Source organism: Rana temporaria, chromosome 5, assembly GCF_905171775.1.
Source record: "Rana temporaria chromosome 5, aRanTem1.1, whole genome shotgun sequence".
Lineage (NCBI taxonomy): Eukaryota > Metazoa > Chordata > Amphibia > Anura > Ranidae > Rana > Rana temporaria.
Genome location: NC_053493.1, coordinates 78,816,999 through 78,844,208, shown reverse-complemented (window position 1 = coordinate 78,844,208; position 27,210 = coordinate 78,816,999). Strand labels below are relative to the sequence as shown.

At 43.6% G+C, this 27,210-nt stretch overlaps 1 protein-coding gene across 2 annotated transcripts in view; it reads left to right on the top strand.

Annotated features, from left to right (window-relative positions):
- The first annotated feature begins 22,013 nt into the window (after nt 1–22,013).
- Nucleotides 22,014–27,210, top strand: part of GALNT11 (polypeptide N-acetylgalactosaminyltransferase 11) — a 58,181-nt gene continuing 52,984 nt past the window's right edge. The window contains exon 1 of one of the 2 annotated variants that reach the window (XM_040352739.1): nt 22,014–22,113. The gene's annotated coding sequence lies outside the window, so the exon portion shown is untranslated. Of the gene's footprint in view, nt 22,163–27,210 lie in introns of both variants that reach the window. The other variant, XM_040352740.1, reaches the window with a different exon arrangement.

Genomic DNA, 27,210 nt, shown 5'->3' with positions numbered 1-27,210 from the left:
ATACTCTACATTGTGACATAAAAAAAAAAATTTTTTTTTTTGGGTTTACATCCACTTTAAGAATTGCAGGCCTACAATATAAAACGCCAAATTTCCAAGCAAAATAATGGTACCGCTTTTAGCACCTAAAATCTGAAATAATCATACCACCAGGGAGGTTAAAGGGGCATGGCAGGGAGTGTGTCCTATGCCTACAAACTTTTAGTAATAGGTGTCCCTTGTTCCCATCTCAAAAAGTTGGAAGGTATGTGTCAATTCTGCATAAAAGTGTTCTGTGTACTTGAAAATAAAGAGTCCTGCTTGAACATACATACAGCCTGCCTGGTGTGTGTTCTTAATGGGTCTGAACGGCACATAGCTGTAGTTTGGATCCCGGAACCTTGGATGACTGGACCATCAGACGTTGCAATCGGCAATCTGATCCAATAGAAGCAGAGGAGTGTCGGGAGAGCAGAACCGAGCGAGCAAAGGGTCTTGTCACAGTATGGAAAATGTCATAAATCAAAATTCTAGCTGCATCAAAATCATAATCAAGGAAGAACACAGATCAAGTCGCACTGTCTGTGATCCTTCAAATCGCACTACAAAACTCTTTGAAATAGCAACGCATCAGTGTGAACCTAGCCTAAATTATTAAGAGTTGTTTTTTTTTTTTGTCCTGGCCATAATAAAATATACAATTTACACAAACCACTGCACATTCCCAGCAGTAGCAGCATTTTAGGCTGGATGTGATGAGCGCACTCCATTGCTAAAGTGTAAGGCAGCTGTCTAATCCAGTGTACTTTTATCTGAACAGCATTACAAGACTCAGCAGAGGAATCCTTCCAGATAAAACTTCTGTACAGAGCTTATAGTTAACCCATCATTGTCTTCCCTTGCTGCCTTTCTGAATCTGAGAGGCTGGCTGAGTACGGCTCAGAAACAGCTTTTTTTCATCATCCTCACCATCTATAGCTTTATTTCCAGCAGCATAGCAGTGGTTTGTTTCTATGTCATAAATCACTAAGGCGAAAGGGCCTCTCCCTCCATATTATGTTGCAGATTAGTTTTACTTTTTAACAGGATGACAATGTCCAAAAAAGCGGAAAAAAATGTCAGCATTCAACAGCGATGGTATCTACCAGTCTATATCTGCGGACATATGATTATTGGCACAGAGTCTCCTACTTCAACACAATGCAGTAGAAAAAAAACATCCACTTCCTTGCAGCTCTCTCCAGACCAGGGAATCCTCAGAAAAATTGTAAATGAAAAAGAGCTTGCAAAAGAGCTTACAGGCCATATTAAGCCTTGAAAGAGGTATCCAAATTACTGGGTCATCCTGAGACCCCCAAAGTCCTTGTAGTTTGTCCATGGTGATGGCGGGAGACATTTCCAAAAAACAGGCAGATTACACACCCTGTCAGACTCTTTCCTTCCTCATTAGGTACCTAATACTGCTCTTACTATCACGTTAACAAGTGGGCCCTATCTTTGACCTACTCTTAGGCCTCGTACACACGAGGGGACATGTCCGATGAAAACGGTCCGCGGACCGTTTTCATCAGACATGTCCGCTTGGAGATTTCTGTCTGATGGTTGTACCCACCATCAAACAGAAATCTGTGCGGACAGGATACGCGGTGACGTGGCCGCGCCGTCGTCGCGACGATGACGCGGCGACGTGCGCAACCCTGGAAGGTCAATGCTTCCACGCATGCGTCGAATCACTTTGACGCATGCAAGGGCTTTTGGCCGAGCGGACATGTCCGGTGAGTCGTACAGACGACCGAACATGTCCGACGGACAGGCTTCCAGCGGACATGTTTCTTAGCATGCTAAGAAACATTTGTCCGCTGGAAACCTGTCCGATCCGCCGGAAAATTGTCCGGTTGGCCGTACACACGACCAAACATGCCCGCGGAAACTGGTCCGACGGACCAGTTTCAGCGGACATGTTCGGTCGTGTGTACAAGGCCTAACACTGCAGGCACATAACTCAGAAACTTCTATTTAAGCACATCTAGATCAAGATGACTACTCAGATCTTGCTGGATTTGAGTACCCAGTAGGAGATGCTGGCCTCCCCAAAATGGCTGCTTGGAGCCCATAGTTGGGAAGAAATTAGTCCTTATATAGGCAGAATGTGTCACTATCTCTTGCTATACAAGGGCTAAGAAAGTGTGATAAAACTATACATTTTCAGAAAAGCTCTGGCTGGTGCCCATTCACTCCAATAATCTGTGAAATGCCAATTCAGCAATTGACTCTTCTACTCTCTTGTCAGAAACCATGAATCAGACCGAGACAGAAGTACAGTTAAATCACACTTGTTTATTAATAATAATAATAATAATAAAAGATAACCAGAGTAAGCGCAATCAAAACATAGCCAGAGTTCAGGGACCAGATCAGATAGTCAGCCGAGCCAAATGTCATAGAGCCAGAGAAGAACGTAGTAGAACAGCCAGCAGGATCAGAAACCAGAAGGGATGTGTCAGCCAAGCAAGTCTTAAACATCATATTTTACATTGTTGGATCTTAACAAGGTTCCAAGTAGAGCTTCAACATGCAACAAGAAGAAATGAGAGGGAGACAAAACATTTTTTGAGCATTCAATTTAATGAAAACAACTAATAAACTGAAACAGTCAGATCTTCATTGATTGGTTGTAAACATATGTATTGTATATAAATTGGAGTGGGCTACAGTGGAGAGATACCCCAGATGATGTGCTTTTGACCACGAAACGCGTCGGGAGGACTCCACTGTCGCCCTATTTGCATGCAAGAGCTTTTAAATTTCCAGCCAAATGTAAGTTTGTTAGCTGTGAATAAAAATGTATTTATTTACCATACGGAGTTACGCTATGTGGCCACCCTTTTCTCTTTTCTACATGTATCTCTAAAACATACTGAGCCAATCAGTTTGGGGATCCCATTATAAGTACAACTTCCAGCTCACTCCTGGGGACCTATCCTACTGAAAGATACTTCAACCAGTCTGGCGTACGATTCCTGCCAAGGATCGTTTTTGACATCTGTCATAGAAAGCCTTAATTGACCTCTGTTGGCATATGTCATCATTGGTCAACGAGTTCTGGTAAGCCTGCACTTTTTCCGGTGGTGGGATAGTCATGTTAAAGAAGTCACGGAATTTTCATCTATTCACTCACTCACCTGAATGACTTTTTGATGCTGATGAACTTTCTTTCATACAGAATCTGTTATCAGTTTTTTTGTTCAGCTGAACCTTTATATATATTTAGCACCTTAGTGGACTTGTGTTTTGTTATCAGTTAGCAGGTGTATCAGATCACTTGCTTCACGTGCCATCCAGGCACACTTCCTTGTTCCTCCCACTAGAGGGACTCATATATGATTTATGCACAATATTTCATCATTGTTATATGTGTTTTAAATTTTTATTTCACATAGTATGGTATTTTGATTTTCACTTAGTCAAATTTTAGCGCTACACACATATACCCTTTAAACTGAAACAGGCTGTTTTTCAGCTGATCAAAAGTTTAGGACCACACCTCCAAAAAAAAACTAAACCCCCCCCCCCCCCCCAAAACAGAAATCCAACTTCCAAACATGAACTCAGTAATGACTAGCTCCGCCGTTATTGTTGATCACGTCAAAAATTTGTTTCGGCATGCTTGATGCAAGCGTTTCCATGAGGTGAGAGGGAACATTTCTCCAAGTGGTGAAGACAGCCGCACGAAGGCCATCTACTGTCTGGAACTGTTGTCCATTTTTGTAAACTTTCCTTGCCATCTATCCCCAAAGGTTGGGGAGCAGACCAGTTTCAGCAGACATGTTCCTTTGTGTGTACGAGGCCTTCCGCTCAAGCTTGGCTTGCATACACTGAGGCCCCGTACACACGACCGAGTTTCTAGGCAGAATTCAGCCAGAAACTCGATCGGAGCCGGATTCTGGCGAGAAACTCGGTCGTGTGTACACTTTTCAGCGAGGAAGCCGGCGAGGAACTCGTCGGGCCAAATAGAGAACATGTTCTCTATTTCCTCGTTGTTCAATGAGGAAAGTTGGCCCGCCGAGATCCTCGGCGGCTTCAACACTGAACTCGACGAGGAACTCCATGTGTTTGGCACGTCGAGTTCCTCGGACATGTGTACGGGGCCACAGTCACACAAAAGTTCTCTGAACTTTTGAGCGTTAAAAATGTGGTGATGTTCAACACTACGACGAGGCGAGAAAAAGAAGTTCAATGCGTCAAATTGTTTCCGAGCATGCGTCGGAATTCCATACAGATTTTTCAATAGGAATATTTTCCGTCGGAAAAATTGAGAACCTGCTCTCAAACTTTTTCTGGCGGAAATTTCGACAGTAATACACGGTCGAAATTTCCGATGAAATGCTCACATCAGACATTTGCTGGTGGAAATTCCGCTCATGTGTATAAAGCTTTAGAACCACTTTAAGTACAGTATGTCAATAACAGACTTACTTGCTGACTGACCAAGTGAAAACAGGAAAAATAAGAAAAACTAAAAAGAAACTAATGCAGCTACCACTTCTAAGAATTTGATGGCTGTAATGTAATATTTTTTATTTTTTTGTTTTTGGATTTAATAGAGGAATTTAAAATGATTTATGTGGTTAGTGCTCTTTGCTACCTCTACTGAATAAGCTGAAACATGCATATTCATTGGTATTATATATATTGTTCCCTTTAACTCATTGTAGCGAGTAAGTAAACATTTTTCCAGGTATTTTAGGACAAAAGAAGGTCACGCTTCATGGTGAGCATAAGAAAGAACCAATTGTGCTGATAGGATCTGATAGAGTACAGTGAACCATTTACAGAAGGACATTCAAATATACTTAGTAGGTTGGCTGGAACAAATAATTCCTTACCTAGTTAGTTAATACAGTCCTAATAACTAGAACTATTCAGTGGCATGCACGGAAACTGGCCACCTGCATTGGAAATCTGATGTGCAACAATTTTTTTATTTTTTTTGTAATAGTTTTTATAAATCTTTTAGGTAAATACAAGAAAGTAAACAGCATTTGGTTATGTCTGGAGGTTTATATTGCCTGCATGGTGGAAAAATACATAATGTATGTCATTGTGTATGTGTATGCTTGGAGTAAACAGGGGTATTAGCAGTTACCAAATTAGCAGTTACAGCGGATCCCCAACGGATTTTCGCGTTCGCTACGTCGCCGCTAGTCTAGTTTCCCGTCGCAAAGTTAGTCTTCGTTTTAGGTGCCCTAACTTTAGTCAGCAAACGTATCGCTGTCTAAAGTATGGCCGTCGTTCCCGCGTCGAAATTAAAAAATGAACCTCGTTTGCGTAGCACGTCCGGGAATACGGAAGTACGCTACGCACGTCGCCGTTCAAGAAAATGACGTCACGCCGCGCAAAGCACGGCGGGAGTTAGGAAACAGAGCATGCGCAGTAGGTACGGCGCGGGAGCGCGCCTAATATAAATGGCACACGCCCATTTGAAATGGCCCGCCTTGCGCCGGAGGCCGCCGGCGTAGTTTTCATTGCAAGTGCTTTGTGGATCAGGCACTTGCGATGAAAACTTGCGGCGGTGTAGCGTATCTACGATACGTTAAGCCGCCACAGTTCTATGTGAATCTGGCCCTTAGGTATTCCAGTTTAAGTAAAGTAGGGAAACCAAAAAGTAAAATTATAGAAGAAGATCAGAAAAAAACATCAAAGCCCCTCTGCCCTTGAACTTTCAGCATATCCATTGTCATTGGTTGTGTTCGATTACATCTCCATCTTGTCCTTTGCCCCTTGTCCAGATGCCATCTGAGTCCAATCCCAGGAATGATTGGCTCTAATTTAAAGAGTTCAAGACCAAATGTACTGTCCAAGTTCTCTGAAATAGCATCCGTTCGCTATCCTGAATACTTAACATTTTTTCATGGAGTATTTTCTACAAGATTTTGGCTTTTGTTTGTTCAGAATATAAAGTTTAGGTTTATAAGCCCTCAAAATAAAAAACTTGCTGCAAGAAAGATAAAAAAAATTGTATTTTAAAAACACCCTGAATTAGTTATTATGTATAATCCTCTTTATATTTACCAGCAACAATTTTGTGTCCAACCTTACCTAAAATTCAATTATTTTGAAGCCTTTACATTACAGTTATTTTGCACATTGGTATCAGGAGATACACCATCGTATCTCTATGTGAATCTGGCCCTTTGTGATTATGGGCTAGCTAGAACACACTGCTCATTTCAAACAATCAAAGTGAGAGGGGGAAAAAGGAGAGATTTGGGAGCTCACGGAGGATGTTACAAGGAGCAGAAAAAAATTATTGAATGTGTAGCGCTACCCCCGGAGGTGCCCCTTAAGATTGTTCAGTACCCTCAACCCTAAGTTACTCTGCCTCTCAACCCCATATAACAGTCTCAGCCCACCCCTGGCACACCTGGCATCAGTGTAAGTGCAAGGACCAATGAGAAACACACGCTATGATAAAACACAGACATTTTCTTTACTGCAATATTTCTGTGGAAAAGTAACAAACAGTAACGATATTTATATTCAAGGATCAACTTGAAAGCAATTAACTGAGATGAGGAGCAATATAGCTCAATACTATACTCAGGTTGCTTTCAGGGGATTCCAAATCTGAGAATGCCCCCAAGAGCAAATACACACTTAAATGCCAAATAAATCACAATATGACACTCTATATAGGATTGGTAGTCCAGGCAGGAGGAGAGCAGAAGACTGACCCTCTTTATGTCAGACCTCTCTTTTCTGTCTCCTGACACCACAGGCCCAACTACAAACACTGTATGCAAATCAATATTTAATGGCTTAGCTTCCCAGATAAACTGTCCCATACACCCACTGCATATACAGAGTCCTGAGTATGTGTGTGCGGGCCCATATAGCACTAGTAGCTTCAGTCCCTTTAACCTGCCTGGCGGTGTTCCCGAGTCTGACTCGGGGTTAGATTTTCCTGCTGCGAGCGGTAACCCCGAGTCAGACTCGGGCTTCCCTCGCTAGATCCACAGGCAAAGTTACTTACCTTGTCCCTGGATCCAGCGATGCCACCGCGCTGTGTGAGCGAGCAGGACCTCGCTCGATTCACACAGTGCCTCCGTGTGACGCCGATCTCCGTTCCCTGCAACGTTACGACGCACGGGGACGGAGAACGGCGCCAAATTCAAAAAAGTAAACAAACACATTACATACAGTATACTGTAATCTTATAGATTACAGTACTGTATGTAAAAAAAACACACCCCCCTTGTCCCTAGTGGTCTGTCCTGTGTCCTGCATGTCATTTTATATAATAAAAACGTTTCTTTCTCCCTGCAAACTGTAGATTGTCCATAGCAACCAAAAGTGTCCCTTTATGTCAAAAATAGTTTTAGATCAGCTAAAAAACAGCGATAATAAATTATAATCACTTGCAGAATTGTGCGATAGCGATTTGTGGGGAAATTCGTCATAAAAAAAAAAAAATAATGACAGCGACAATTCTGCAAATGAGCAAATTTCAGTGATTTTGATTTGATTACATTATTGAATAATTTTTATTATAATTATATTATTATTTGTTATAATTATTTATAATTATTTATTATATTATAATTTATAATTTTGTTTTTAAAAAAACTGTCATACCTGGGATGCCTATTAGAAGCTTGTTTGGTCAGATTTAAGTGAGTTATTTCTAAGAATGACAGACCTACAATATAAAACGCCAAATTTCCTTGCAAATAATGGTACCGCTTTCAGCATGTTTTTTCTGAAAGAATCATACCGCCAGGGAGGTTAAAGAAAGATGAGGCTTTGTATCTTTAGCCTAGCCACTGTCATTGGTGCACTTAAAGCAGAGTTCTACCCAAAAGTGTCTTCTCTTCCCCTCCGGTGCAACAATTGGCACCTTTCGGGGTGGGGGGGGGCTCAGGCGGACTGATTCCCGTACACAGGATTCAAAACCCGTACTGTCCGAGTGAATCCCCGTACGGGTGGCAACCCTAATTATAACCCTTCATTTTAAAATTTTTTTTGCCTTGCCTTTTTTTTTCTGTCGCATAGGGGAGATTTCCATTCACTCCCTGTCCCATAGCCAAAACAAGAAGTGAGACGAATTCTCTCCAAAGTTAGTGAATCCCAGGGTGTCACCAGGGTCACCAGAACTATTGGCCCTATTGGAGGATTTCCCTTCTACTAATGTCCCAGTGTAAACCCAAAATCCAGGATTTTCTTTTACTTTCATTTGTGATGAGAACGGTAAAACTTAAAAAAAATAAGTATTTTCTGTAGTTACACTTTAATGCTATATTTTCTAAATGCATCCATATTTCAATTTGACAAGGTTTTACAATTCAAGCCATTCAATGAATGCACATGGTTGTGGTGAGCTGATGTGTGCTTTTTAGTGTTAGAACAGTCAGTGAAGAAGCAGCATATTGCCTACCAGCCAGTTAAATGCCCTCTAAAATTAGATACCCCAAATTCCCTTAAAAAAACAATGCAAGTGTAAATGAGCTCGATCTGATCTGCTTATGTCAATTCATATTAAGCTAATTGTTTTCTTTTGTGCAATGTACAGTGCCTTGAAAAAGTATTCATACCCCTTAAAATGTTCCACATTTTGTCATGTTACAATCAAAAAGTAAAAAACAGGTATGTAGGAGGTACAGTGGGGAAAAGGTTTGTGTGTGGGGAGGGGGGGGGGTTATAGTGGGGATAAGGGGTAAAGGGTGGTACAGTGGAGAACAGGTGTGTGGGGGACAGTGGGGACCTAAGAATTAAGTATCAGCAATTGGTATCGGCGGGTACTTAAAAATAAGTATCATACTCTTACTCGTTGCTAAAAAAAAATGGTATTGGTGCATCCATACTGTAAACAGAGTTTCTTTTGGCTTTCTTTTAACAATGGCTTTCTTCTTCTTGCCACTCTTCCATAAAGGCCAGATTTGTGAAGTGCAAGACTAAAAGTTGTCCTGTGGACAGATTCTCCTACCTGAGCTGTGGATCTCTGCAGCTACCATGGGCCTCTTGCTGCTTCTCTGATTAACGCTCTCCTTGCCGCCCTATCAGTTTAGGTGGACGACCATGTCTTGGTAGGTTTTCAGTTGTGCCATACTCTTTCCATTATCGGCTGATGGATTGAACAGTGCTTTGTGAGATGTTCAAAGCTTGGGATATTTTTTTTTTTATAACCTAACCCTGCTTAATGCGCTGCACCGATTTCAAAAAGTAGTTCCTGTACTACTTTTTGCAATTTTGGGCCGCGATTTACATTGACATCTGTGCAGAAACCTACACAGATGTCTCTGAAATAGCGGCTGAAATCGGGACTGCCAGCGGGAGTGAAATCATGCGAGTTCAGCTGAACTCGCACGGCTTCACTACAGCAGCCCAGTGTGAACCTGGGCTTAAACTTCTCCGCAACTTTATCCCTGACCTGTCTGGTGTGTTCCTTGGCCTTCATGATGCTGATTGTTCACTAAGGTTCTCTAAAAAAAACTCTAAGGGCTTCACAGAACAGCTTTATTTATACTGAGATTAAATTACACACAGGTGGTCTCCATTTACTAATCAGATGACTTCTGAAGGCAATTGGTTCTACTAGATTTTAGTTAGGGGTATCAGAGGGGGGGTTTATTAAGGGACTGAATACAAATACACACCACACTTTTCAGATATTTATTTGTAAAAATAATTGAAAAAACATTTATAATTTTCCTACCACTTCACAATTATGTGCCACTTTGAATTGGACTATCACATAAAATTGCAATAAAATAAATTTATATTTTTGATTGTAGTATGACAAAATGTGGAAAATGTCAAGGGGTATGAAAACTTTTGCAAGGCACTGTATTACCATGAATGCATAGCACAGAATAAGCTTTGGTTGAGTCAGGTAGATATAAAACATTTTTTTTTCAATTTATGAGGCTCATGCTGTACATCCAATGACAACTAGATTTAAGACATGTTTAGATTGCCAGACAGAAACTTTTAGATGTACTTTAAATAAGGAACTAAAATAAATCTATTAATTACGATACACTGATTTATTTTTCCTTTTTTATTTATTTTTGCAGATTTAGCAAAGAAGCGTGAATTCATCTTATTTATAACTACTGCAAGTCATTCCAGAATTCTTTGTATGATAACTTTTTCATTTTTTCAGCTAATTTATTTTATATTGTGTCTCATTTTTAATTACTGATAAAAAAAAATACTAATGTGCACTGTGTACTGAGTTTTTTTTCTTATGCATTAGTGCCAGCTCTGCACATATATTTTTGTACTCTATTCATCATTTCTTTTCTGTTATCATCATTAAAGCGGGAGTTCACCCGAAAAACTATTTTTAACATTAGATTGATGCTCATTTTGTCAAGGGGAATCGGGTGTTTTTTTTTTAAATCGAAGCAGTACTTACCGTTTTAGAGATAGATCTTCTCCGCCGCCTCCGGGTATGGGCTGCGGGACTGGGCGTTCCTATTTTTTTGACAGGCTTCCGACAGGCTTCCGACGGTCGCATACATCGCGTCACGAGTAGCCGAAAGAAGCCGAGCGTCTGTGCGGCTCTATACGGCGCTGCGCACCGACGTTCGGCTACTTTCGGAAAATCGTGACGCGATGTATGCGACCGTCGGAAGCCCGTCGGAAGACTGTCAATCAAATGTTAAAAATTAAGTTTTTGGGTGAACCTCCACTTTAACTTTGAAATTGAAATTTAGAACTTACAGTATATATAGAAATGGCTAGAGGCACTAAAGTTTGACAGATATTTATGTTATGTATAATTTTTTCACCACCTCATTATTAATTCATTTGCAATCATTATTTAACATGAAACACGTGCAATTAAAAGCTATAGCCAGACCCAGGCCCACCCATAAGGTGTGCAAGGCGGCCCTCTCATAGACGCAGCTATGACGCAGGGGTTTGTTTATTTGGTGCAGCAACATTCCCACAGTAGCTAAGCTGCTGCCCACTTTCTGGCCAGCACAAAGTGTGGAAATTACAACTGGCTGCAGAGTTTGAGATGAAATGGCTTGAAGTACTGCTGTATCCTCCGTGTCTGAGCTGACCCAAGTGCCCCTTGAGCTTCTGTGTCTGAAGAGACTGAGAGGTTGCTGGTGACTCTATTTGTGGGCTGAAGCTTGCACATAGGGGGCAAATGGGTGGGTCTAGAATGGATGCTGGTGTTTCGTCAGATTAGGCGACCCATCAAAATGTGTAACGGAAGTGACGTTTCATTGCCGCCATCTTGCTACACCCCACACTCCTCCACAATAAGGATACACTGAGAAGGGGGCAAGTGGACATCTTGTTACACCCACCAGAGTTTTGCATTTTACACTTTTTTTAACAGTACACAGAGTTAGAAAAAATTGAATTGAATGCGTCCAGGTGCGATTTAGCGCAGCTATATGCACTTAACCGCAGGTAATCGCAGTCTTATGTGTCAACTGCGGATAGCAGCGTGAGAAGAAAAAAAGAACAACAGGAAGCACATCATAATCAGAAAAATTAAAAGGGTTGCTTTTTTTTCGGCTTTTTCCGGCGTATAGTTACCCCTGCTATATGAGGCGCAGCCAATGTTAAGTATGGCCGTCGTTCCCGCGTGGAATTTTGAATTTTTTATGTCGTTTGCGTAAGTCGTTCGCGAATAGGGATTTGCGTAGAATGACGTCACCGTCGTAAACATTGGCTTGTTCCGGTTTACCCCCACGGACGGCGCATGTGCAGTTGAAAAAAAACGTCATTTACATCGGGTCAAGACATATTTACATAAAACACGCCCCCATCACATCCATTTGATTTGCGCGCCCTTACGCCCCCAAAGATACACTACGCCGCCGTAACTTACGGCGCACATTCTTTGAGGATACCAAAAAAAAAGTAAGTTACGGCGGCGTAGTGTATAAGAGATACGCTACGCCCGATGGAAATATGCGCCAGGGTACGTGGATCTGGCCCTCGGTGTGTACGCACATCAGACCATCAGGCCACTTCAGCGGTGAACCGATGAAAACGGTGCGTCGGACCATTCTCATCGGTTTGGACCGACCGTGTGTACGGGGCGTGAGTACTGTATTTTGCCATAAAACTCAGTTTACTGTTAAAAATAAGTGTAAAATGCAAAACTCTAGTGGGTGTAACAAGATGTCTAGTGGCCCCTTCTCAGTGTATCCTCCCTGTGGAGGAGTGTGATGAAACGTCACTTCCATTACACATTCTGACCTGTTGCCTAATCTGATGGAAAACCCGCAGGCAGTTTTGAATTTTGTAAAATATATGGTAGTTGTAGAGTATGTAATTAAAAAAAAAAAAACTTGGCTATAGTGCACCAGATGCAACTCTTCTCTGCATTGTGGTGTCATGCATTACCAAAAATAGTGCAATTTATGTTTTTCTTATGCTGAGGGTCATTATTTGACCATTCAAAGTTATCGGGATATTGTAACACTTACACCACTTAAAAAAAAAGATAATGCAAGCATAAGACACACAGGGAGATATGAACAGGCCTTAAAGGGGTTGTAAAGGTACATTTTTTTTTCTCCTAAATGGCTTCCTTTACCTTAGTGCAGTCCTCCTTCACTTACTTCATCCTTCGATTTTGCTTTTTAACCACTTCCCGCCTGATCCATAGGGGATTGACGTCCGGGAAGTGGTTCTGAAATCTTGACTGGACGTCCATGGACGTCCTGCAGGATTTCATGCCGTGCGCGCCCGTGGGGGCGCGCAGCGCGGCGATCGGTGATGCGGGGTGTCAGTCTGACACCCTGCATCCCCGATCTCGGTAAAGAGCCTCCGGCGGAGGCTCTTTACCACGTGATCAGCCGTGTCCAATCACGGCTGATCACAATGTAAACAGGAAGAGCCGTTAATGGCTCTTCCTCACTCATGTCTGACAGACGCGAGTAGAGGAGAGCCGATTGGTGGCTCTCCTGACAGGGGGGGTTCGCGCTGATTGTTTATCAGCGCAGCCCCCCCTCGGATCGCCACACTGGACCACCAGGGAAGCCCACCCTGGACCACCAGGGAAGGGCAAACAAAAAAAAAAGGGGGCAAAAAAAGAAAGTCATTGAAAAAAAAAAAGAGCATTAAAAAATAAAAAAGATGCCAATCAGTGCCCACAAATGGGGACTGACTGGCAACATGGATAAATCAGTGCTGCCCCACAGTTTCCATCAGTGCCACCCCACAGTGTCCATCAGTGCCACCCCACAGTGTCCATCAATGCCACCCCACAGTGCCCATCCATGCCCAGTGCCCACCTATCAGTGCCCATCTGTGCCACCCATGAGTATCCATCAGTGCCACCCATAAGTGCCGCCCATGAGTGCCCATCTGTGCCGCCTATGAGTGCCCAGTGCCGCCCATGAGTGCCTATCAGTGCTGCCCATGAGTGCCCATCAGTGCCGCCTATGTGTGCCCATCAGTGCCGCCTATGTGTGCCCATCAGTGCCGCCTATGAGTGCCCATCAGTGCCGCATACCAGCACCGCCAATCAGTGCCACCTCGTCTGTGCCCATCAGTACTACCTCATCGATGTCCATCAGTGCCATCTTATCGGTGCCCATCAGTGCCGCCATATCAGTGCCCGTAATTGAAAGAGAAAACGTATTTACAAAAAAATTTACAGAAAAAAATAAAAACGTAATTTTTTTTCAACATTTTCAGTCTTTTTTTAGTTGTTGCGCAAAAAAAAAAAATCGCAGAGGTGATCAAATACCACCAAAAGAACGCTCTATTTGTGGGGAAAAAAAGGATGCCAATTTTGTTTGGGTACAGTGTAGCATGACCGCGCAATTGTCATTTAAAGTGCGACAGTGCTGAAAGCTGAAAATTGGCTTGGGCGGGAAGGTGCGTAAGTGCCCTGTATGGAAGTGGTTAATGTCCTTATTTCTTCTGAGAAATCCTCACTTCCTGTTCTTCTGCCTGTAACTACACACAGTAATGCGAGGCTTTCTCCCTGGTGTGGAGTGTCGTGCTCGCCCCCTCCCTTGGACTACAGGAGAGTCAGGACGCCCACTAAAAAGAAAAATTGAAGGATGAGGTAAGTGAAGGAGGACTGCACTAAGGTAAAGGAAGCTATTTAGGAAAAAAAATGTACCTTTACAACTTCTTTAAAATGCATTTGAATTACTTTCCTCACCCTGACCATCGCCCTTTACTAAAGTGGAAGAACACTGGCAGCTGTGCAGTGGCTGAAAAGACCTATTATATACAGTTGTAATTGCTGAGTGGCAGGAGGGAGGGGCAGATATGTAACTTATTATTTATGGCGGGGGAATGCTTACATACTTTATTAACTGCTAAGTGAGCCTTCCCTTTGAAAATTGAATATTTACTTAGCTTAGCGTAGTGAATGAGGTGAAGTTGTGCTGACTTTTATCATTTAATGAATCATGTGCAAGCAAAAATCCATTTTTTTTCCTTGCACATGATACTGCTCAGAGAGTCAACTCCCTGCATGCGCACGCTAAATAAGTTATGTTATGGTTACAGACTAAGAGAAATTAAGAAATTAGAAAGTAGAAATGAGATCCAAAGATAGACAGAAAGGGAGGAATCAGGAAGAGAAAAAAAACCTCCATCTTTAGAGGGGGAGAGGGGGAAGGGAATGGGTAAAAAACAGAGAGTCTATGTGGCATAGCAACATACAGAATACAGTATCAATCACTGACGATGCCTACTAGGGAGAGAGTATTATCCATATGAAATAAATGTTAAAATGTTTTACAGATTTTACATTCTGTTTATCATTTCTTCTGAACCAAGAGTAGGAGAGTCCCTATGTACGTAATTTCTGTATAAATCTATAGTTCAAAGAACCTTTTTGTTAAAAAAGAGGATGTAATTGGGGCCGCTTCTGCAAAATGCTGAGGAACCAAAAGCGCAGTTTGTTTTGGCTTGTCGTTTTTGTTTTTTTTGGTTAGAGATCTCCCCAGCGGTGCACTTCCTTTATATTCTGTGGTCATGAGTGCAGGCCCAAGGCTCAACATTTCAATAGCCAAGGAGGAACCCTTAGAATTTCACATAAAAAGATGGTTTGTTTTTCTTACATTTGTACACACGTAAGCAGAACATTTTGTGAAGCAGCTCACTGTAGAACACACTTTATATATAGAAAATATATTCAGTATAGTAGATGAAGAATGGCTAGGAACTGACATACCTCCCAACTTTCTGAGATGGGAATGAGGGACACCCAGGGCCGGCGCTAGCGCAAGGCAACATGGGCACTTGCCTTACGGCACCAGGGAACAGGGCGGAAAATTGACCGATCCGTGACAGTCAGTCGCCCGATAATCAAGATAGAGTGTGTGTGGTGTGGGCTGCCGCTGCGGGCGGCATCTGAAGGACGAGTCCCGCAGCGGCGCTGACCTGTGCAGTCACTCTGTCCAGTGTGTGACAGTCTCAGGCCGCGTACACACGGTCGTTCCAAACCGTTGAGAATGGCCTGACGGGCCATTTCCATCGGTTCACCGCTGAAGTGGCCTGATGGTCTGATGTGCGTACACACCATCGTTCCAAAAACCGATCGGGTCAGAACGCGGTGACGTCAAACACACGACGTGCTGAATAAAACGAAGTTCAATGCTTCCAAGCATGCGTCGACTTGATTTTGAGCATGCGCGGGTTTTGAACCGATGCTTTCTGTACTAACCATCGGTTTTGACCGATCGGGCAGCGAGCCATCGGTTCGATTTTGAAGCATGTTTTAAAATTTTGGACCGAAGGACAACAGACCAATGGGCTATACACACCGTTTGAACCGATGAAACTGAACCTCGATCCATTCTCATGGGTTTTGTCCGACCGTGTGTACGCGGCCTCACTGTCTAGTCCTTGGCTACGCGGCCTACGCTGTGCCTATGTCCTATATCAATGAGTGACGTAAGCGGCCCCGCCCCTGGTTCCCCTGGCCGCTCAGCCGCATGATGTGAAGGAGCGAGGGCTGCAGGAGGCGGAGCAACGGACGTACCGGACCCACACCAGCAGGCAGTGCAGCCTGAGGCGTCATCCTGGAGGCGATGGCGACCTGTTGAGGGACTCGGGACGGGAGCCACCCGGTGCACAGATTTGTGTTCAGAAACAGCTAAGGGGGACCGACCTGTTTAAAAGTTTGCTGTTTTAAAAAAAAAAATGCACTTTACAAAACCACAAATAGTTTGTTTGCTATCTTTCTCTGTAAAAGATAAATAAGTTAAACGAACACTTTAAGCATCATAACCATTAAATCTTAATGGAGCACATATATAATGTATGGTCTGTGTGTGTGCGCGTGTGCGTGTGTGCCGGGGGGGGGGGGGGTGTATCAAAATGCACCTTCGCCTGAGTTGGCAAAAATCCTTGCAACGGCCCTGGGGACACCTATCAGCAAAAGTATGCAGGCATAGGACACACCCCTTGCCACGCCCCCTTAAAGGAGAATTGTACAAATAAATAAGATTGGTTAAACCCACAAGTGCTTTTTTACCACTACTATTCCTTTATATTGGCTTATGGAATTTACAAATGCAGCAATTTAGAAATCAGATGAAAGGTTTAGCACTGGAAAACACATTTTGATAGATACCAAGTGCATTTTACTTACATCCATAAAGACCAGACCAAAATGAGGGACAAATGAAGAGGAAAGAGGGACAGAGGGACATTGCTCCAAATCAGGGACAGTCCCTTGAAATCAGGGAGAGTTGGGAGCTATGGGAACTGATCCAACAAACAAGGGTCGGTGTAGGTGTATATCAATGAGTCATCTGTATTTACCATAAGACACACACAGGGGGCTAGATTCACATAGATTAGCGGATCTTTAGATCCGCGTAATCTATGTGATTTACGATCCGCCAGCGCACTTTTGTGAGGCTAGTGCAGTATTCACAAAGCACTTACCTCCAAACTTGCGCTGGCGGATCGTAACTCCCCCGGCGGAATTCAAATTCCGCGGCTAGGGGGAGTGTACAATTTAAATCAGGCGCGTTCCCACGCCGATTTAACTGCGCATGCGCGCGCCGGCGATATTTCCCAGTGCACATGCTCCAAATGACGTCACTAGGACGTGATTGTTTTCGGCGGCAACGTAAATTACGGCCATCCGTATTCCCGTCCGACTTACGCAAACGACGTAAAAATTTGAAACACGGCGCGGGAACGACGGCCATACTTAACATTAGCTACCCCTCATATAGCAAGGGTAACTATCCGCCGGAAAAAGCCGAACGCAAACAACGTTAAAAAAAAGCGACGGGCGGGCGTTCGTTTCTGAATCGGTGGAAATCGGAATTTGGATATTCCTCGCGTAAAAAACCGAAGCGACACCTAGCGGCCGGCGGGATATTGCAGCCAAAGATCCGACGGTGTAAGTCACTTACACCAGTCGGATCTAAGGGAGATCTATGTGTAACTAATTCTTATGAATCAGTCGCATAGATCCGACCGTCGGATCTCAGAGATACGACGGCGTATCAGGAGATACGCCGTCGGATCTCTTTGTGAATCTGGCCCGAAACGACGTCATTTTTTTAATTTAGACGTGAATTACGTCCATCCCTATTCACGGACGACTTACGGAAAAAAAAAAATTTAAATTTTGACGCGAGAACGACGGCCATACTTAACATGGCAAGTCTATCTATACGCCGCAAAATAGCAGCTTTAACTATACGCCGGAAAAAGCCAACTAGAGACGACGTAAGAGAATGCGACGGCCGCGCGTACCTTCGCGGATCGCCGGAAAAAGCTAATTTGCATACCCGACGCGGAAAACGACGCGAACTCCACCCAGCGGACGCCGAAGTATTGCATCTAAGATCCGAAGGCATACGAAGCCGTACGCCTGTCGGATCGAACCCAGATGCTGTCGTACCTTGGTTTGAGGATTCAAACTAAAGATACGACGCGGGTAATTTGAAAGTACGCCGGCGTATCAGTAGATACGCCGGCGTACTCGCTATGAGGATCTGGCCCATAATTTCTAGAAAGCAGCTGCATTTGATGTCCTTGGTGTCTTGAGTTAGCTGACCTCGTGGTGGACAGGCCGCTAGTGAAATATGAACTAGAGACTCATTCTATGCAGACTATCTAAAGGTCACTGTCCAAAAGTAAACACTGAAACATCAACAGGGTCACATTATTTCTGCTTTTAGGTCTGTTCTATCTCACCAAGGTCACTCTCGTTTTTGTACTGATTACCTAGCAAAAGTAAAACATCCTTCCTAAAAAGCAGAATGGTGTATGAAGCTGATTGGGTCATTCAAGGCATGATAATTGAATGTGAAAATAAGACAAATCATTAGGTATGGAAATATTTCTGGTGCTTTTTTCTTTTACACGTGGGATATTTTTTACATGTGGGATATTTTTTACACGTGGGATATTTTTGACATGTGTATTTTCAAACAAATTGTTAAACAAATGTTGTATGTACTATTATTGCAAGACATTTGTGCCTTGTAATTTTTACATCTGATTTTCTAAATTTTAGGTGGGTGACTTTTAGCCCACCTTACCATAACATGTCTGGTTGTCTTGTGTCAGTCAGAAAGCTCCTTAACAAGGTGGGCAATCGGGCGAATAATCAGATGAACTGTAACCTGTAGTTTACTAAACAGGTGCAAAATTAGACTTCATGAACACTTAGGGCCCTTTCAGACGTGCCTTTCAAACGTATGTCCGTTTTTCATCCATCCCCCCATAGAGGAGAGCGGAGATCTGACAAGGCGGTCCCTGCACGGCATTCCTGAACCTTGCACTCTGTACAACGCTTTCCTGAACCTTACACTCTGTACAACGCTTTCCTGAACCTTGCACTCTGTGCAACGCACTCCTGAACCTTGCACTCTGTGCAACGCACTCCTGAACCTTGCACTTTGTACAATGCATTCCAGAATCTTGCACTCTGTACAACGCATTCCTGAACCCTGTACTCTCTACAACGCACTCCTGAACCTTGCACTCTGTACGACGCATTCCTGAACCTTGCACTATGTATGAAATGCATTTGTGAACCTTGCACTCTGTACAACACATTCCAGAACCTTGCACTTTGTACAACGCATTCTTAAACTTTGCACTCGGTACAACACATTCCTGAACCTTGCACTCTGTGCAACACACTCCTGAACATTGCACTCTGTACAACACACTCCTGAACCTTGCACTCTGTACAACTCATTCTTAAACTTTGCACTCTGTACAATGCATTCCTGAACCTTGCACTCTGTATGAAGCGCATTCCTGAACCTTGCACTCGGTACAACGCATTCCTGAACCTTGCACTCTGTATGAAATGCATTTGTGAACCTTGCACTCTGTACAACACATTCCAGAACCTTGCACTCTGTACATCGCTTTCCTGAACCTTACACTCTGTACAACGCTTTCCTGAACCTTGCACTCTGTGCAACGCACTCCTGAACCTTGCACTCTGTGCAACGCACTCCTGAACCTTGCACTTTGTACAATGCATTCCAGAATCTTGCACTCTGTACAACGCATTCCTGAACCCTGTACTCTCTACAACGCACTCCTGAACCTTGCACTCTGTACGACGCATTCCTGAACCTTGCACTATGTATGAAATGCATTTGTGAACCTTGCACTCTGTACAACACATTCCAGAACCTTGCACTTTGTACAACGCATTCTTAAACTTTGCACTCGGTACAACACATTCCTGAACCTTGCACTCTGTGCAACACACTCCTGAACATTGCACTCTGTACAACACACTCCTGAACCTTGCACTCTGTACAACTCATTCTTAAACTTTGCACTCTGTACAATGCATTCCTGAACCTTGCACTCTGTATGAAGCGCATTCCTGAACCTTGCACTCGGTACAACGCATTCCTGAACCTTGCACTCTGTATGAAATGCATTTGTGAACCTTGCACTCTGTACAACACATTCCAGAACCTTGCACTCAGTACAACGCATTCCAGAATCTTGCACTCTGTACAACGCATTCCTGAACTCTGCACTCTGTACAACACACTTCTGAACCTTGCACTCTGTACAACGCATTCCTGAACCCTGCACTCTGTACAACACACTTCTGAACCTTGCACTCTGTACAACGCACTCCTGAACCTTGCACTCTGTACAATGCATTTTTAAACATCGCATCCTTCTGAGCCATGCACTTTGTATGTGGTATCCTCCTGAGCCCTGCACTCTATATGTGGCATCCTCCTGAGCCCTGCACTCTGTACGTAGCATCATTCTGAGCCCTGCACTCTGTACTTAGCATCCTCCTGAGCCCTGCACTCTAAACGTAATGCATTCCTGAACCCTGCACTCTATACAACGCACTCCTGAACCTTGCACTCTGTACAATGCATTTTTAAACCTTTCACTTAGTACAATGCATTCCTGAACATTGCACTCTGTATGAAACGCATCCATGAACCTTGCACTCTGTACAACACACTCCTGAACCCTGCACTCTGTATGTAGCATCCTTCTGAGCCCTGCACTCTGTACGTAGCAACCTTCTGCACACTGGACTCTGCACATCGCATCCTTCTGAGCCATGCACTTTGTATGTGGTATCCTCCTGAGCCCTGCACTCTGTACGTAGCATCCTTTTGAGCCCTGCACTCTGTACTTAGCATCCTCCTGAGCCCTGCACTCTAAATGTAATGCATTCCTGAGCCCTGCACTCTGTACGAATTCCATTTCTGAACCCTGCAATCTGTATGTAGCATTCTCCTGAACCCTGCACTCTGTACGTGTCATCCTCCTGAGCGCTGCACTCTGTATGAAATGCATCCCTGAGCCCGGCACTCTTTACATAGCATCATCCTGAACCCTGCACTCTGTACGTAGTATCCTTCTGAGCCCTTCACTCTGTGCGTAGCATCCTCCTGAGCCCTGCACCCTATACATAGCATCCTTCTGAGCCCTGCATTTGGTACGTAGCATCCTTCTGAGCTCATCACTCTATGTATGTAATACATCCCTAAACCCTGCAATCTGTATGTAGCATCCTCCTGAGCCCTGCACTCGGTACGTAATGTATTTCTGAGCCCTGCAATCCATATGTAGCATCCTCCTGAGCCCTGCATTCTGTATGTGGCATCCTCCTGAGCCCTGCACCCTGTATTTAATGCATTCCTGAGCCCTGCACTCTGTACGTAGCATCCTCCTGAGCCCTGTACTCTGTACATAATGCATTCCTGAGCCTTGCAATCTGTACGTAGCATCCTCCTGAGCCCTGCACGTAGCATCCTCTTGAACCATGCACCCTGCATGTAGCATCTTCCTGAACCCTGCACACGGCATCCTCCTGCACCCTGCACATAGCATCCTCCTGCACCCTGCACGTAGCACCAGCATACAGGGGCACACTGACCACCAATATGCAGTGTTAAAACCTATAAATGAATATCCAGTGCAAATCAACCAATGTACTGCAATATAGTAGTGATGGTGTCACCCCCTCTGCAAAAATATTTTGAGAAATTGCAGAACTTCAATGTGCAAATAATGGTGAATGGTGCCCACAGGTGTACGGTAGCAGTGGCTCACTTTTACCTCAAGCACCACCAAAAAAAAGATTGCCTGGATTGGATTTGAGTTTTCCCTCCAAGTTTTTTCTCTATCTTATCTTCTTAACATTTGGAAGTCATATCCAATTTTTATATCTCATGGAGGAAATGTGAGAAATAATGTATATATCGTTCAATCATTCCATAAACGCATACACTGCATATATCTTTTGAGGAAAATATGCTTATAAAGTAGTATAACATTTATAATAATATTTTGAAATTTCCATCACAACCTTCCAAGCGTTATATCAAATGTATGTCTCTCAACCACATATTAAAAATAGTGCAATCTGGCCAAGTAAGAGCCATTATGTTGAAGAACGGGATCCATAGATCTGTATGAAAGCGTCACACCCAAGATGTCTTCCTACTGGAGACATAAACCGGAACGATGTGCGCCTCTAGAGTCTACACATGTTTGTACCGCACAAAGAACACGCCCACTCACACAGCCTGACCCACCACAGAGGTAGGGATGTGGGAGGCGACGTCACGGTACAGGGAGGAGCCGGGTGTCACGTAGGGTTGAGGGCGGAGATTGCGGCCAGTCTTCCCTCAGTGCACTCTGGAAGGGGCCCAGGTAAGCAGAACGTTCTGGGGCCACTGCTGTGCTGTGTGGGGGCTGCAAGGTGAGGTATGGGGGGGCTCAGGGGCGTGTCCACGTGGTGACAGCCGGGTATTAGTCCGGCGTGTGACAGGAGGGGGAAGCGCACTCAGTGCTTAGAGACAGCTGTGTGCCACATAGGAGGGCACGAGACTGATTGTACACACTGATCACTGACTGTATACACTGACTGTACACACTGATTGTATACACTGATTACTGACTGTACACACTGATTGTATACACTGATTACTGACTGTACACACTGATCACTGACTATACACTGATTGTACACACTGATCACTGACTGTATACACTGACTGTACACACTGATCACTGACTGTATACACTGACTACTGACTGTATACACTGCTCACTGACTGTATACACACTGATTGTATACACTGCTCACTGACTGTATACACTGATTGTACACGCTGATCACTGACTGTATACACTGATTGTACACACTGATCACTGACTATATACACTGATCACTGACTGTACACACTGATTGTACACACTGATCACTGACTATACACTGATTGTATACACTGATCGCTGACTGTACACACTGATCGCTGACTGTATACACTGATCGCTGACTGTACACACTGATCGCTGACTGTGCACACTGATCGCTGACTGTGCACACTGATCGCTGACTGTGCACACTGATCGCTGACTGTGCACACTGATCGCTGACTGTGCACACTGATCGCTGACTGTACACACTGATCACTGACTGTATACACTGACTGTACACACTGATCGCTGACTGTACACACTGATCGCTGACTGTATACACTGATCACTGACTGTATACACTGATCACTGACTGTGCACACTGACTGTGCACACTGATCGCTGACTGTGCACACTGATCGCTGACTGTACACACTGACTGTATACACTGATCGCTGACTGTGCACACTGATCGCTGACTGTGCACACTGATCGCTGACTGTGCACACTGATCGCTGACTGTGCACACTGATCGCTGACTGTGCACACTGATCGCTGACTGTACACACTGACTGTATACACTGATCGCTGACTGTGCACACTGATCGCTGACTGTGCACACTGATCGCTGACTGTGCACACTGATCGCTGACTGTGCACACTGATCGCTGACTGTGCACACTGATCGCTGACTGTATACACTGATTGTATACACTGATCGCTGACTGTGCACACTGATCGCTGACTGTGCACACTGATCGCTGACTGTGCACACTGATCGCTGACTGTATACACTGATTGTATACACTGATCGCTGACTGTGCACACTGATTGTACACACTGATCACTGATTGTACACACTGATCACTTAGCCTAGGTTCACACTACTGTGATGCAATGTACTGCAAACTTGATCCGTTTTTTTTTGTTTTTGTCCTGTGTGCGGTGCGAACTTGCCTTGCGATTTTGCTGCGAATTTCAGGAGGCAGCCGGTGAACAATTCACAGAACTGTATCGCACCCACAGGCACCAAATTTGCAATGCATAGATGTGAACCAAAGCCATGGAATACTATGCTTTTTATCTGTCCTGCGAATATGTGTTCCTAAACGAATAAAACCTGCTGTAAATTCGCATTAGTGGGAACCCAGGCTGACTGTATACACAGATCACTGACTGTATACGCAGATCACTGACTGTATACGCAGATCACTGACTGTATACGCTGATCACTGACTGTATACGCTGATCACTGACTGTATACGCAGATCACTGACTGTATACACAGATCACTGACTGTATACACAGATCACTGACTGTACACGCTGATCACTGACTGTACACGCTGATCACTGACTGTACACGCTGATCACTGACTGTACACGCTGATCACAGTACCCTGTGTAATTCAGGGACCCGCACCTGATGGGGATACAGATGCTGTGTGTCACAGTAGACTAAAATGGGATTCCGGCATGGGGATACACACAGCACCTGTGCAGGTAAAAGACAGACCTGCAGGGGGCACTGCGCTAATCGCCCCGTATGAATTGGGCCTAAGGGTCATTTCACGCTGTTTTTCCTTGCAAGAATATTTTTTTCCTATTTAACCACTTGACCACTGGGCACTTAAACCAGGGTTTGACAAATTTGCTTGGAATCTAGGAGCCAGCTAAAAAAGTTAGGAGCCAGAAAATGCGCCCCGTCCCGACGAGCTCGCACGCAGAAGCGAACACATACGTGAGCAGCGCCCGCATATGTAAACGGTGTTCAAACCACACATGTGAGGTATCGCCGCGATTGGTAGAGTGAGAGCAATAATTCTATCCCTAGACCTCCTCTGTAACTCAAAACATGCAACCTGTAGATTGTTTTTTAAACATTGCCTATGAAGATTTTAAAGGGTAAAAGTTTGTCGGCATTCCACAAGCGGACGCTATTTTGAAGCGTGACATGTTGGGTATCAATTTACTCGGCGTAACATTATCTTTCATAATATTAAAAAAAATGGGGATAACTTTACTGTTGTCTTATTTTTTTATTTAAAAAAGTGTAATTTTTTCCCAAAAAAGTGCGCTTGTAAGACCGCTGCGCAAATACGGCGTGACAAAGTATTGCAACGATCGCCATTTTATTCTCTAGGGTGTTAGGATAAAATATATATGATGTTTGGGGGTTCTAATTAGAGGGAAGAAGATGGCAGTGAAAATGGTAAAAAATTACATTAGAATTGCTGTTTAACTTGTAATGCTTAACTTGTAATACCAACGGCCACCACCAGATGGCGCCAGCTCACACCAGTAAGAGCTGGGGACTTCACAAAAAAAAAAAAAAAACATTTTTTTTTTTTTTTTTTTTGCCCACCTTCCAAGCCAAGTCGCCAGGACGCTATTTCTATTCGGCATGGCGACCGGGATTTGTCGAGCCCTGACTTAAACCCCCTTAATAACCAGACCAATTTTCAGCTTTCGTTGCTCTCACAATTTGAATGACAATTACTCAGTCTTACAACATTGTACCCATATTAAATTGTTGTCCTTCCTTTTTTTTTTTTTTTCACAAATAGAGCTTTCTTTTGGGGGTATTTAATCACCGTTGGGTTTTTTTTGTTTTTTTTTTTTTTTTTGCGCTAAAAAAAAAATTCTGTAAGAAAAAAAAAAGAATTTTTATTCGTTTCTGTTGTAAAATTTTGCAAATTTTTAATTTTTGACCAAAATTTATACTGCAATATATTTTTGGTAAAAATAAGTACAAATTGGTGATTATTATTTGGGCTTTGTGAAAGTTATAGAGTCCACAAGCTATGGTGCCAATATCTGAAAACTGATCACACCTGAAGTACTGATTCAGTACTCATTTCTTGAGACCCTAACATGCCAGAAAAATACAAATACCCCCCAAATGACCCCTTTTTGGAAAGAAGACATTCCAAGGTATTTAGAAAGAGGCATGGTGAGTTTTTTGAAGTTGTAATTTTTTCCCACAATTCTTTGCAAAATCAAGATTTTTTTTTCACAAAATTGTCATATTGTCACACACAGCATATGCATACCACAAATTACACCCCAAAACACATTCTGCTATTCCTCCCGAGTATGGCGATACCACATGTGTGAGACTTTTACACAGGGTGGCCACATACAGAGGCCCAACATGCAGGGAGCACCTTCAGGCGTTCTGGAGCACCCAGGCCAATTCTGACATTTCTCTCCTACATGTAAAAATCATCATTTATTTGCTAGAAAATTACATAGAACCCCAAAACATTATAACAATTTTTTTAACACGTTTTTTTTTTTGGAAATAAAACTGTTTTTTGCTTTTAAAAAAAACACACAAAAAAAAAAACATTAAAGTTAGCCCAATGTTTTTGCAAAATGTAGAGTAGTGGCCGGGGTATTGCAGGGATGGCTGAGCATGGATGGCTGGATCTGTGACTGCAATTGTCACAGATCCAGCCCACAGCGCTGCTGACACCCGCTCTCCCCCCCTCTCACACTGTACCAATCGGTACAGAGAGGGTAGGGAGGAACCGGCGTCATCAAATGACGCCGGTTTGTTTACAAGTGATCGCTCCGTCATTGGAGCGATCACGTGGTAAACGGCCGCGATCCGTGATGCGCCGGGTCCCATGCGCGCGCCCGATTCTGGGAGGACGTCCATAGACGGGTGCAGTGCGTTTTAATAAGTCCTGCAGGCAGCTTCCCATTGAAATGAATGGAAATCATGGTAAAACCACAAATTAGTGTTTTTGAGTCACATATCCGTTTTTCACAGGCTCAGATAGAAAAACGCACAGCAAAATCTGATTTTGCTACAGAGCAGTGTGAAAGTACCCTAAGACTCAAGACTATGTAATATGAAGACACAGCTATACATTGCATTGGGGTCCAATCAGGCGGACACCTGCCTGGGGCTCTATAATGGCCATACACTGTACAGTCCACCCACACAGCTATGTGCTCTGTGTGAATGAATTAGCGGCTGTCGGCTTGTAGTTCTCAATAAACTCCCAGGGAGCTGTGGTAGTTCATTGAGTCTTCCTGTCGGGAGTATCGGCTTTCCTATACAGAATGTACAGGTAAGCTGATATACTGACAGTGTGGAGCAGACTTGCATCTCCTGATCACTGGTGCAATGATTTCCAGGCTGCTATTACAAAAAATAAAAAACGTTTTTTTTTTGTTCCACTTGACCCTTCCTTCTAGATTGTAAGCACTAATGAGCAGGGCCCTCTGATCCCTCCTGTATTAATTTGTATTTATTATCGCATAGTTTTTTGGCTCCTTTTAAAATCTTATGGATAGCAGAAATCACCCAAATGGCCCTGATGAAAAGTTTGCATACCCTGGAAGGTTTGACCTTGGTACAGACACAGAAGGTGTCACACACACACACACAGGTTAAAATGGCTATTAAAGGTTAATTTTCCACATTTGTGGCTTTTTAAATCACAATTGGTGTCTATGTATAAATAGTCAATGAGTTTCTTGGCTTTCACTTAGATCCACTAAGCAGACTAGAAACTGAGCCGTGAGGTGGTAGAAAAAGAACAGTCAAAAGACCTGCATAACAAGATAATGAAAATTTACAAAGATGGAAAAGAAT